Source organism: Mixophyes fleayi, chromosome 7 (genome assembly GCF_038048845.1).
Source record: "Mixophyes fleayi isolate aMixFle1 chromosome 7, aMixFle1.hap1, whole genome shotgun sequence".
Taxonomy (NCBI): Eukaryota; Metazoa; Chordata; class Amphibia; order Anura; family Limnodynastidae; genus Mixophyes; species Mixophyes fleayi.
In genome coordinates this window covers 84377294-84390603 of record NC_134408.1, presented here as the reverse complement: position 1 = coordinate 84390603, position 13310 = coordinate 84377294, and the positions used below count along the sequence as shown (strand labels likewise).

The 13310-nt window shown below is 39.9% G+C and overlaps 1 long non-coding RNA gene and 1 pseudogene across 1 annotated transcript; both read left to right on the top strand.

Moving 5' to 3' along the window:
• The first annotated feature begins 7251 nt into the window (after window positions 1-7251).
• On the top strand, window positions 7252-7369 carry LOC142098756 (5S ribosomal RNA; annotated as a pseudogene).
• Window positions 7370-10747: 3378 nt separating this feature from the next.
• Window positions 10748-12650, top strand: LOC142096974 (uncharacterized). Its single transcript, XR_012678073.1, has 2 exons — window positions 10748-11016; window positions 11961-12650. It is a non-coding gene; the product is annotated as an uncharacterized LOC142096974 (long non-coding RNA).
• The last annotated feature ends 660 nt before the right edge of the window (window positions 12651-13310 follow it).

The following is a 13310-nucleotide window of genomic DNA, read 5'->3' as shown; positions in this document are numbered from 1 at the left end:
TGGAGATTAGTTTTGAAAACACAGGCATATTTAGATTGTTGGTAGATTGTAATGTTGTGACTAAATACATAGAAACAGTCATTTGAAATGTTAATACATTTAGTTTGAAATTCACCTGATGGGGATTGTGTTGTGGTTAGTGGGGCACCTGCCATACCTTGCATCAACTGATCGCCGATGCAGGCCAATGTTGTGGTCTCCATAGGTCTGAGGTCAAAGAAAGCAATGATTTTATATATATATATATATATATATATATATATATATAATATATATATATATATATATATATATATATATATATATATACACAAATATATATATATATATATATATATATATATATATATATTATATAAAGAAATGTATTGGACCTAAAGGTTACACAATAATCACAGATTACAACACCGCCATAATCATGTTTAAAAATTTAAAATAGGTTGCAATGTAAGCTTTCCCATTTTTTATTTTTATATTTATAAAAGGTTTTGGTCTTGGTCTTGGTCTTCCAATGCCTAGTACAACCTTTACGTGTTTGACAATATTGAAAGTGGATGGCCATTTAGATATATAGATGTTGGGCAGTTTAAAAATATATGTAGATCATAATATACCGCAATATTATAAAAACTTGAGTTTTCTCAGCTCAGTCACAGATCACCGAATAGGAGCCATAGCATTGAACTGCTCCGTGATGTCCTCCCAAATTTGGTGCTTAGCCAGATAAGTGCAGCTGCACAAGGATTTCCAGTTTGCATTATGTGAAATTCGGTTTCCTCAGCTTGTAGGGGGTTGATTCACTTTGGCCAGCTCTCTCTTTCACAGCAATTAGCCAAATTACCAGACAAAATAGATATAGTTATTCAGCCTGAATTAAAAAATGGCAGGATACTATGCTTGCTCCTCCAATTTTGTATAGTGTCTGCAGAGGTGTCCTCTCCTGCAATTTATTGTGTTTAAAAGCCAAGCCATTGTAACGCCCCTATTTGATATATAGGTGCTACATGCGTATCCACCATCTTATGAGGAACTCGCTATGGTGTTATACGTCCCTGCAACACATGTCTAAGGCTCCAGAGGGTAATCTAAAACTGTTGTCCAAGCCAAAGATGTTGGCTCTGCGTTTTGAATATGGCAGACTTGGGCATTCCCGTGCTGAATGTCAAAAGCAACAGGAACCTGTGAATTGTTCTTTTACTCGGCTAGGACCAGCCTTTCCTAGTTGTTGCACCATGTCCCCCTCCACAGGGAAACCGGTACTGTTTCGGGTGACTGTCTTAATAAATCAACACACTGTTTTGGCCCTGGTAGACTCATGAAGCGAGTTAACATTGGTCTCCAGTTCTGTGGTCCCGAAAGATGTAGCGACAAGGTTACCCAAGATGAAAGTGTTATGCATCCATGGAGCTACTGAGGAATATGAGCAGACTCTCCTTCCTATTACCATAAAAGGCCAAACAATTGAGATAGTGGCTACCATACCCCCTTATCCTTGGACAAAACTTTCCCATGTCCCAGGAGGTTCTAAGTGACTCCTATCTGGCTGGACATGTTGGCAATTGATACACCGGTCGAAAGTCATATCTTAAAGGAACCTGTCCAACTTGGGCTCGGGAAATGAGACAACAGAACTGTCACCTATGGATGCTGACTACAGATCCACGACCGCTATTCGTTCCAAGTCTCGCACAAGGAAACAAAAGGAGCCCTTGAGACAATCACTTGTCAGTGACTCTGTTGTGGAAAATGTGGAGCCACCTAGTTATCTTCTAGATAACTGACTCTGCCCCGTTACTGGTGAACCTGGGATGGTACTCCTGACCTCTTCCTATAGATCCGGGTTGCTGTGGATGGATCCCCCCACAGCAGCTCTGGCCTATCCCACTGGTCAGAGTTGCTGGAGAGCGGGCAGAGTGGTGGTGCTAGGAAGCTGGGTCCAAACCTCAGACAGCCGGAAATGGATTAGATTTTGAGTCTAATCTGTAGGTCACAGGATTTTCAGGATGGAAGACGTTTTCAAGCAGGTCTTTTAAGCAAGTGATGTTTATTTGCAGTCACACAGATTGAAGGTATCAGTGATCATGTCAGATGGAACCAGAAGAACAATATTCAATACAAGTGCTTTTTATACAGATTTGAACACAGCCTTTAAGGGTAAGCCAGCTCACTGGGGTCTGAACTATTTTTAGTATCAGGATGCAATTTGTTTACCAAAACATGGATTTACATAAAATGCAAAGCAAACAATATTTACACTTATCTGTGATATCCTATAAACTTGCTGTGATTTCCTGCATCTCATTTTGGACACAGGAAATCTAACAGCATTCTAATTAAACTTTCCTGTGACTCCAGGTGCAAGACCTTCACACATCAAAAGGTCAAATTAATATGCGATAAACATTGGTCCTTTCTTCAGACAGTCGCAGAACACACGTTCCCAAAGAAAAGTACAAAACCCCAAGCAAGTCAATTCCCCACATCACGATACAATAAGGAGGAAGTGTTTTGTGTATCAGACAGATTCTTCAGAAATCAAGCATTTCCTCTAGCAAAGATAAAACAAACAAATTTCTTCCCCTGGTCTCAGAAATAAAGATATCTCTTTTACCAACATACCCACAATATCAAAAATAAGTACATTTGCAATTATATAAATAAGCACCCGTGCTATGTCCTTTAAATAAATTTATACCATAAGTTATTTATAAGTGATCCAGTCAAACTCCTCCCCCCGTTGATCATATGAGCAACCAGCGTGCCATGTCCCAACGATTTGGCTCCTGGTCCCGCAGTTCTTAGGGTTATCGGGGGTGACCCGGTAATGCGGATGGACTGCTGAGACAGTCCATCCGCATTGCTATGAGCCTTTCCTTGCTTGTGAATTATGTGAAAATCATAGATTTGCAGGTCAAGGCTCCAGCGCAATAATCTGCCATTTTCCCCTGAGGTGTGTTGAAGCCACTTTAAAGGATTAAGATCAGATTTTTTCGCTGCACATACAATGGCCAAACATTCCTTCTTAATTGTGGCATACCCCACCTCCCAGTATAGTAGTTTTCTGCTCAAATAGGCCACAGGGTGCTCCTGCCCATCTGGCCCCACCTGGCTAGGTACTGCTCCCAGTCCATACTGTGACGCATCAATTTGCACAATAAAGTCCTTGTCATAATTGGGCACCAACAGTACTGGAGAACGAACCAGGGCTTCCTTTAATGACTGAAATGCCAGCTTACAAGCGGGTGTCTAGTCAACTACTTTGGGGAGTTTCTTCTTAAAACACTGCAACAGGGCACTTTTAATTGCCTCATAATCTCCGTCCATCTCAGGTGGAAGATCTGCAAAGGCCTCTAATGCTTTCCCTCGCAAACCAGGGGTTAAATGCTGTGCCCACTGATCTTTGTGCAGTCCATACTGTTGGCATGTCTTTTCAAATCCTCTCAAAAAAGCATCCAAATCCCCATCTTTTTCCAATACAGGGAAATTCTCTGGACGGGGTCTGCTGATACCAGCCTCTCTGGCTTCTCGCTGGTGTTGGAGCTTGGCAAGCTCTAGCTGGTACCTCCTCTCTGCCTCTCACTCAGCAGATTCTCTTTCTGTCTGGCGCTTTGCCTGGCGCTCCGCTGCCTCCATAGCAGCTCGTCTCTCTGCAACCTGTCGCTGGCATTCTGCAGCTTCCTTCTCCTGGAACTGCTGTATAAGTTACATTTTAATTGTAATGTCCACTGGGCCCAAATATTTTAGGGCAGTTTGCAAATAAACATCCTTAGGAGTGTCCACACATGAACTATTAGCATCGTCCGAGAGTAACAGTTCACTGTTTTGAGCAATATCCACAGTCAGGTCCGCTTCTGAATCCTGGCTGTGCCCTTCCTGCGACACATCTACGACTTAATGCTGATCTCTCTGCACAAGAGCTTCAATCAATTGCTCCTTGCGTTTGCCACTAGTGGGAATAAGTCCATCCTCACAATGTGAAATTAGCGCCTCCATTGTCATGCGTTTATATGCCGCAGCCATCTCCTCAGTTATGTTGCAAAATGAAAAATAGGAAAAGAAGAAAACAGAGAGAAGGGAAGGGAACTGCTTTGCATGTATGTCTTCAAAAATAATAAGCCCTGAGTTTTGTCCTTGTAAAACTATTGTATTCCCCGCAAGGTTACAATCTGTTTATAATTGCAAGGGTTAATTGCTTAAACCATGCACTTAATACTCTAAGAACTAAAATAATCCCACAGCTGCCACCAATTTGTCACGAACACGCTCCCAGATGCCGTGACTTTGGGGGTGTTTGCTGTATGAAGTCACACGACTCCATCCCAGTCTATCACAAAGGTTATAGACCTATTTAATTGCCCCCAAACACAGCTCTCTCACACCCCCAGACATTTCAGGTTTTCCACCACCTTTTGAATATGGGCAATAGGACCCCAATACACTGTCCCAGACGGGCACACAAGACTTCTAGCTATACACAGACTAGCAAGACCCACACCTGCAAGCATAGGGTTAACTATTCACACCTCCAGACTGTTACACAAACGTAAATGCAAGCACACACAGCTTGTTAATCAAATGTACCAACAAATCACAAACTGGGTTAACTTGGTCAAGCTATTTCTTCTTAACAGGCTAATGGATTTTTTAGAGTATCAAGGACGCAGCATATTAAATTATAGATTTAATATACAAAAGTACAGAGCATACAGATATAAAAAAATATTGAATAAACAATTATTAGATTGACACACACACAAGCAAAACAGTTTAAAATAAAATGGGTTACCTTTAGAGTGTCACTTTCATGAATTGCATACTCTGTGCCATGGGAAATTGGCAAGGAAGATGCACAGATTATCAATGTGATTTCCCAAAGTCTGACAATTTTCTGTGTCTCGTCTCAGCATTTTAAAGGCACCTTTACACCCTGTCCCTGTCTCTGACCCCAAGTGGTTGTGGCCTGTGGCATTTTTTCAATCACCATTTGCTTGTTGTCTGATTTACTACTCAATTCTACTATGTGACCTAGCTTTTCTGTGGAACGACACACAGAGCCCATTTTATTATTACTAAATCCCTTATGTATCTGTCCATCTTTTGATATCAAACATGCCTAAATACAGTGTATTCGCAGAGCTTACACTCATTTCCTTCACTTATCTGTGGGGCAGAATTGTTAATTCAACATATGAGCTGCTTTTCATCATGATATTTAGGAATATGTGGTTGATCACTACTTTTATTGATTTTAAGTGGCATATTTTAAAACTGAAATCTTTTTGTTTATATTACATGACTTTTTTGAGCCAGACAACATGCTGAGCAGTACCTAGACGTCTATTCAGGTGTCACAACCAGGCTTTATCTCACCGCAGGAGCTCTTTGAAGCTGCCCCAGTTAACACTCCTTTCTTCTCACACTGGAATGTGCAAAGCCATCAAATACATTTACATCAGACTCTCTGTCTTCACATTTTCCACTTTAACTAAACTTATCAATTTACACTGCCGTTATGATTTATCCCTTATAAATAACTGTATGTTCATGACAGGTGGAAATATACTTTGCTCCTGCTAACTCGTCTAACAGAGCGTCAATTCAGGGCAGGGGATAGGCATCAGGCACAGTCACCTCGTTCAACTGTAGTCTACGCATAACCGCATTGTCTTTCCTTCTTGGGAACCAATATAAAGAAGGACGACCACGGACTATGCGATGGCTGGAAATATTTTTTTATTTAAATCTTGCAACCTTATATAAATACACTTTAGAACGATACAGTAAACTACCATCTGAACAAATCAATTTCCTTCTTACCAGCATCAGATATATTTTCACGCACAACTATTTTTGGTACAATGATCATTTCTTCCTACAAGAGTGTGGCACAGCTATGGGCACCAGGTTTGCCCCCAGTTATGCCAATCTTTTCATGAGTCATTGGGAAGATGGGCATATCTGGTCAGGTCATAAGTGGGAGGCAAACCTGGTGCTCTGGAAGAGATATATCGATTACATTCTTTTCAAATGGGAGGGCACTGACAATTCATTACACAAATTTCTCGATTACTTGAATAGCAATGAGGATGGCCTTAGATTAACATCCAACTACAGAGAGACACATGTAGAATTTTTAGACTTACAAATTTTCATCACAAATCAATCTATAGCAACTAAGACATATAGGAAAAGTGTTGATGCTAGCAGTTACATCCTGGCTGACAGTCACCATCATCCCAACTGGATCAATAACATTCCTTTGGGCCAGTTCACTAGAGTCAGGCGCAATTGTACCTCTCTTGATGACTATAGGGAACAAGGAAATTAATCAACAATTTCTTGACAAACACTATAACCCGCTGATTGTTGAAAGAGATTTCAAGAAGGTTGAGGCCACAAGTAGAGAGAGTCTCTTATAAATCTAAAGAACTATCTCACAACAACTCCAGTAAAGTTTACTTTATTTCGGAGTATTCAGATCAATCCACCAAATTACGCCAGATAATTAAAAAACATTGGCATTTATTGCAGAAAGACACTGTACTCAAGGACCATTTGCCGACCAATCCAGATATTGTTTTCAGGAAGGCGCCTGACGTCAAAAAGAAATTGGTGACAAACCATATTAAGGTCAAGTCTAAACCCACTGACTGGCTTACTATTCAAAGCCATAGACCAGGTTTCTACTATTGTGGAAGTTGTCACAACTGTAAAACTCTAAATTGTTCTAGCACTAAGCCCAATACTGAATACACTTCTACACATACGAACAAAACATACAAGATTAATGACTTTCTGACCTGTAATACTGAGAATGTCGTATACCTCATTGAATGTCCAAGTAACAAACAATACATGGGACGTACTTTCCGTAAACTAAAGACACAAATTTCTGAGCATCTGAGAAATATTCGGATAGGTTTTGAACAGCACAATCTGTACAACCACTTCAAAACAGCACACCAAGGTAAAATAGATAACTTTAGATACACTGCCATTAACAAGGTTACAAGAAACTGGAGAGGAGGGGACCATATTAGACAAATCAACAAAGAAGAAGCGAGACTGATCTATGTTTTGAAAACGCTTGACCCAATTGGGCTCAATATAGACTTTGAATTACAATCCCTGATCTAACTTACCTTCATTTGGAATTTTACCCCTTTTATAGTTTCTTATGCGGGTGGGTACTGTGGCCTTTGGGAGCACGGTCACCAGCAGATTGGGGTGACTCCAATTTGGAAGGTTCACACCTACAGTCTTATCACCCACCTTACGCCCAATACCATCCGATCTTGGAAGCTAAATGGGGTGAGCCAGAATAGTACCAGGGTGGGAGACCACCTGGGAACCCCTGGAACAGTAGGTTGACATCTTCCTTGGTTATGCCCTATTTCTCGATCTGCTGTTAGATGACCACTCGCCTTGGGCTTTTATAGGTTTCCCACCTGGTATGTATACCATCTTTACTTTCATTTTACCTTTGTCTTTCAATTTTTATGGATTTGGTGGCACCGCCAACGAATTATACATTTTGTGGTTTTGATCATTGTATACATTTATATCTAATTCTGAAATGATATTTAAATAGTGTTTATGTCCTGATCCCTGTCCTTTGTATATATTCAGTACCACTTCAATATCAATTATTGTGAACATTTACCATGTGTTCTCTGATCTGTTACATAATATAAAATAACTGTCAGAATCTATAATAATGTTTATTAACATCAATTATTGTGAATTCATGCAATGCACTCTCTATTCTTTTGCATAATATGAATTAACTATTAGATTCCATGATAATAATAATGACATGTTTGATATATAAATATTACACAGTTGGGTTCATTTAAGAAGCTCATGCTATTTTTTGATTATGTCAATTATCTATTATTGTTAATATTCACTATATCTTTTTTTTTATTATTGGTTGTATAATACAGAACAATTACAATATAGTTATTTCAATAATATGAAGAATTTTTACTTTTCCATGATATAGTCCGTGCATACCACTATTATTAGGACACTCTGAGACATGTTCAATTGCACCCCTTTCTAATTATTCTACCAACCCTTAAGCCAGAGTATTTAAGAGGACATCGCTGCACAATTACTTACCCTCGAGAAAGTCTCGATAGAGATGAAGCGCGTTGGGTCACCTTTTTTCTCCACACTGCCATCCGTAATCAGGAAGTAGCTGCTCACTGCGTTCCACTGTGAGACACAGAAGGACCGCAGACTCCTCCGACACACTCCTACGGAAGACGCTGCCACTGCTTCTCGCTTTGGACTTTCTAGCCACAGTGAACCTACCTCCTACTACTTCTTTACACTTAAGACTTCACCTACGCTGTTCCACCGATTTTTAGCGTGAGTGTCTGTATGGTTGTAGTGGATATTTTTCATTGGATATTCATTATGGACATTTTTTGGATGATTTCTTTATGTATATGTTTATCTATGGAACTTTGATCTCTACATACATATACCTGTAGCTATTTGTTTTGGCTTGCTTTTTTTAACATACCATTAAATTTTACTTATTTTATTAATAGACTGGTTAGATGTTTAGCATAAGTAGTATTATATGTGGGATACACGGCAACATCTATATAATTTAGGACCTATCTATGAATCAGCCCTGGCTGCTAACATCTGAGAGATAGTATTGGAACTGAAATTTGCATAACTAATTGATCATCTGTGATGAATGTCAGCCTTAGAAAGAGTCCGTGTGTTAAGCTGGGTACACACTACACTGTTTTCATCCAATAATCGGCTGAAACAGCCGACATACGACCGCTCATTCAAAAGTCGGGTCAGTGTGTACAGTTACACGATGGTCGAAAGTCTGCCCAAATGGACGATTGTCACCTCATTTGGTTGGTCGTACCATTTAATATTTTGTTCCAATCTCGTTTCCGCTGTGTAGTGTGTATAAACTTCCGACAGATCCACGACAATCCTCCGATACTTCCTCGACCTGGGGGCGTGTGTATGTAAATTTTTATGTCAATCACAGTCCCACGTGGTGTGTAATCCGCACTTCACTGTGTTTTGTATAGATGTGTATTGCACCTGTCTGGCTGTAGACTGTTACACGTGTATAAAGCACGTGGGTTATTACCCTTTGGATGTATGTTGGCAATCATTTCTCATTTAACCTTTATAAAGTTTCAAAACTATGAAAGTTATGAAAGTTATAACGTCATAATAACCTTTATTACATAATGAATATGCCCCAATATGTCTGAAATACTCTAAATAAACCACACAGTGTTAACGCAAAACTTTTATTGCTGGTAAAAACAATAGCAATGTTCAACTTCTCTAGTACAATATGAAAAGAGATAAAAAAAGTAGTGTTATAGTGAAATGGTGGTACTGGTTTGTTGCACAACAGTTGCAAACAGCATATACATATCATCGAAAGTATTATTTTCTCTTAATGTTCGCAATATTGTCTTTCATTTTTTTCAAATGATCGTAGAGCTCAGCGACATTTTTTTCCCTCTTCCGAACTTTCATCTGATATGATGATGGTATCTATGAAGCAAGAAAATACAAAGGTTTTACCATTTCGCTTCGATCTCTGTACTAAAGTTAATACAAGTTTTATTCCAACACCAGAAATTTGCTCAACTTGCACACTGCTCAAGATAACTTTGTGTTGTGGTCCCTCGGGCACATTTATTTTTTCTTGTTTTATAACAGGTATAATTACATCAGTGGTATCTACAGTGGCCTTGTCACCATTAATTCTTGCTTCTGACAAAACAATAATCATACGTTTGCATTGGTTCATGTGACAGCAGAATGAAATACATAAAGTCCTTCAAACAGGTACATTACATGACTTCACGTGCTACTCACTTTTTTTTATGTTTTTACGGATTCGTTCCAGTGTCCTAGCCTCTTTATTTTTAAGTTCCGACCACCTCTTCTGGACTTGGAATTTATTTATTTTCTTTCCAAGTTTTTCCTTCAGTAATCGCAGTAGTTTTTGCATTATCAATTCCTTTCTATTATTCACTTTTCTGTACTTTCGCTTTTGACAGTCGTATTCGTACTGGTCCAGTACTTTTGCCATCATCTCCATCTCTCTAGGGCTCATTGACTTTGCTCTTTTACCTGCAGTACATTCTTCTTGAGCATCTCCATTCCCCTCTGTAACTTTTCCTACATTTGTTGGCCCTTCCGGTACCATTTGTGCCTGCGTCTCCGTCTCCATTGCTTCCACCCCCACTAACACCTTCTCTTTATTCTCCATCTTCTCACGTTGCTCTGCGCCAGACAGGCTCCTCTATAATTTTTATACACTCTGACATGGGCGTTTGTTTAGAGAACGGAGCATTGTGGGTGAAGACTATTCGTGTATAATAACCTCGTGTATCAGTGTTTTTTTTCTATAACTGTAACCCGTTCATGACCATTACATACGAAGGGATTTTACGATTCTTCGGAGCTGTACATTCGTTCACATATACGGTAAGTTATTTTTGATTGATACATACATGTGTACTTGCATTGGTGAAATTTACAGCACGGATGGGACTTATGTTTCTTTTTATTATACCCAAACAGATAATCATAATGAAATATGAAAGAAATGCTGACCTAATGAAGGATTTTATTGAGACCTACAGGGCTCACCCATGTTTGTGGAAAGCCAAATCCAAGGAGTATTCGAATAGAATGATGCGAAACATGACGATGCAAGAGCTTGTAAAAGCATGTGTGCCATATCACCCTGGAGCAACTGTTGAATGGGCAAAAAGCAAGATCCAGAACCTTAGGACTGTGTATAAAAAAGAATTAAATAAAGTTGAAGCATCCAAAAAATCAGGAGCTGCAGCTGAAGACATGTATGTGCCAAAGCTATGGTGCTTTGATATGTTACACTTTGTGAAGGACCAAGAAACACCACGTTCATCCATTAGCAGCATGCCCACAGACAGCAGTTCATCCCCAGAGGTAGAGCAAGCATATGATATACCTGCAAGCGGCACAGTAAGTACAGTACATTATGATGTTGTAATGTAACAGATTTATTAATGTTCAAACAATCAACAACACAATAACAATGCATAACATGTTTATAAATAGTCATATACAATCATTTTGCCATGGCACGGCACCATCACCGTTGAAATACGAAAGGTAGGCCTCACGATTTTATTTTGCCACTGAACAACTGTTTTTAGAGTAACCACACTCTAATGGTGTTAAGCCCACTACCTCCATGTCCTTGCCATTACTTTCCACATTGACCTGCGTGGTACGGCCACTATTGCTTTTACGCCGCAGAAAGTTATGCAGAACACAACAGGCCATCACAACTTTGTCGATTTTGTCCAAACGCAGGTTGATTGTCGACTGAAAAACTCTGAACCTGTTGCTTAGAATCCCAAAGGCATTTTCAATGACACGCCGAGCACGTGACAGTCTGTAATTAAATATATGCCTTTCATGAGTCATATTTCTTTGTGGGTATGGTTTTAATACATTTCCATGCAATGCAAAGGCGTCATCTGCCACAAACACAAAGTTTAATCCATATTTAGTGCTGCTCCGCAATGGAAGGTTTAGGGCATTGTTTTTTAGTTTGTTATGGAAGACAGTATGCTCCAATGCACCACCATCTGAGACTCCATTTTTCCCAATGTCCACAAATAGGAATTCAGAGTTCGCATCCACGATGGCCATTAAAATAATGCTGAAAAACCCTTTGTAGTTGTAGTAGAAAGATCCACTGTTTGATGGTGGCATGATTCGGACATGTTTGCCATCAATAGAACCACCACAATTTGGGAAATTCCATAGTCTCTCAAAGTCTTCCGCTATCACTTTCCAGTCTGCTTCGGTCAATGGGAACTGAAACATAAAGATGTGTACATAGTTTACATTTGAACATGCATGCAATTGCATCCCCTCATTCGTTTGCTCTTTTTCAGCCTGCACTACTGTCTGATGGGCTCCTGCTGGAAGTTGAAGACCCGAATGCTACAACAATTAATCCCACTCCACGTGAAACCCAGCTAACTGCAGACAGGCAAGATGCGACCCAAGGTGATACACCAGCAAAAATAAATCAGAAGCGAAAGAGACGCAGAATACATGAACTACCAGAAAGTGATGCACTAGCATAAAGGATGCTTGATTGCGCTAACAGTCTGCTAACACCAAGAAAAGAACAGGACACATTTGAGTTACTCCCATCAACATTAGCTAGCAAAATGAGAAGTAGTAGCAAGCGCATACAAACTGAAATGGAACGGCTGCTGTGCGACGTCATATGTAGGGCTTCCACTGAAGATTTGTGGCCGGACACATGTCTTTCCTCAACTAACCATAGACACAAACAAGCATACACATTTCAGACCATGGGTGGACAAAGCGGCATGTCTCAACCTTGTATGACATCCACACCATTACCATCAGTGAGGATGCCACATTACGTTGGGGACACACCTGGTATGGACACAAGCGAAATTTTGCACTACCAACATTTATAAACTGTTGCGCTGGTCCTAACAATTTATGATTTGCACATTCCAAGTTAAATGTATTTTTACAACGTTAAATATGTTAATATGTAAAAAGCTATTTTTACAATAAATACTGTTGCTTTTCACAAACCTTCATATACTGGTCACTGAGAACTTCAATGATAGCATCACAGGTGTCAGGTATTATCATGCCAAAAGCTTGAGGTAAAATAGCCGTGCTGTATTTCAGATCTGCCAGTGTTCTCCCTGTTGCCAAAAAACGTAGATTTTCCACCAGTCTTTGCTCTGGCGGTATGGGTCTCCTTAAAGGTTCTCCCTCTGGATGAGAGGGGTTACAAGTTGGGGCAGTTCCTGAAAAGTTGAATCATTCATACAAAGAAAATTCTTGAAATCATCGGGGTTGTTGTCCCATATCTCCTGTAGCAGGAGCATATGGCAGAACGTGTCTCTCCTCTTGAACCACTCTTTGCTCCAACAAGATCTATTCTTTCTCCTTCTTTCTCTTCGGTTCCGTACCAGCAGTCTTCTTGCCACAGTAAGCATGAGAAGTGCAGCTGCTTGTTCTTGTTTTGTAGCCATTGTACGTTTACAAATGGGAATGAATGAAGGGACAGTGTAGCCTTCTGTTTTTAAGCTGTTTTGGGAGTTAACTATAGTGCAGGGTCCGCCTCTTTATGCTAATGTCTTCGGTATCTCATACATTTCCCCGCAAATGTTGCTGCAGTGTGTACGAAATTAAAATCATTGCTCACGACAACATGGCTGTAAAAAGTCGCTAAAGGGACGTCCGCTCTT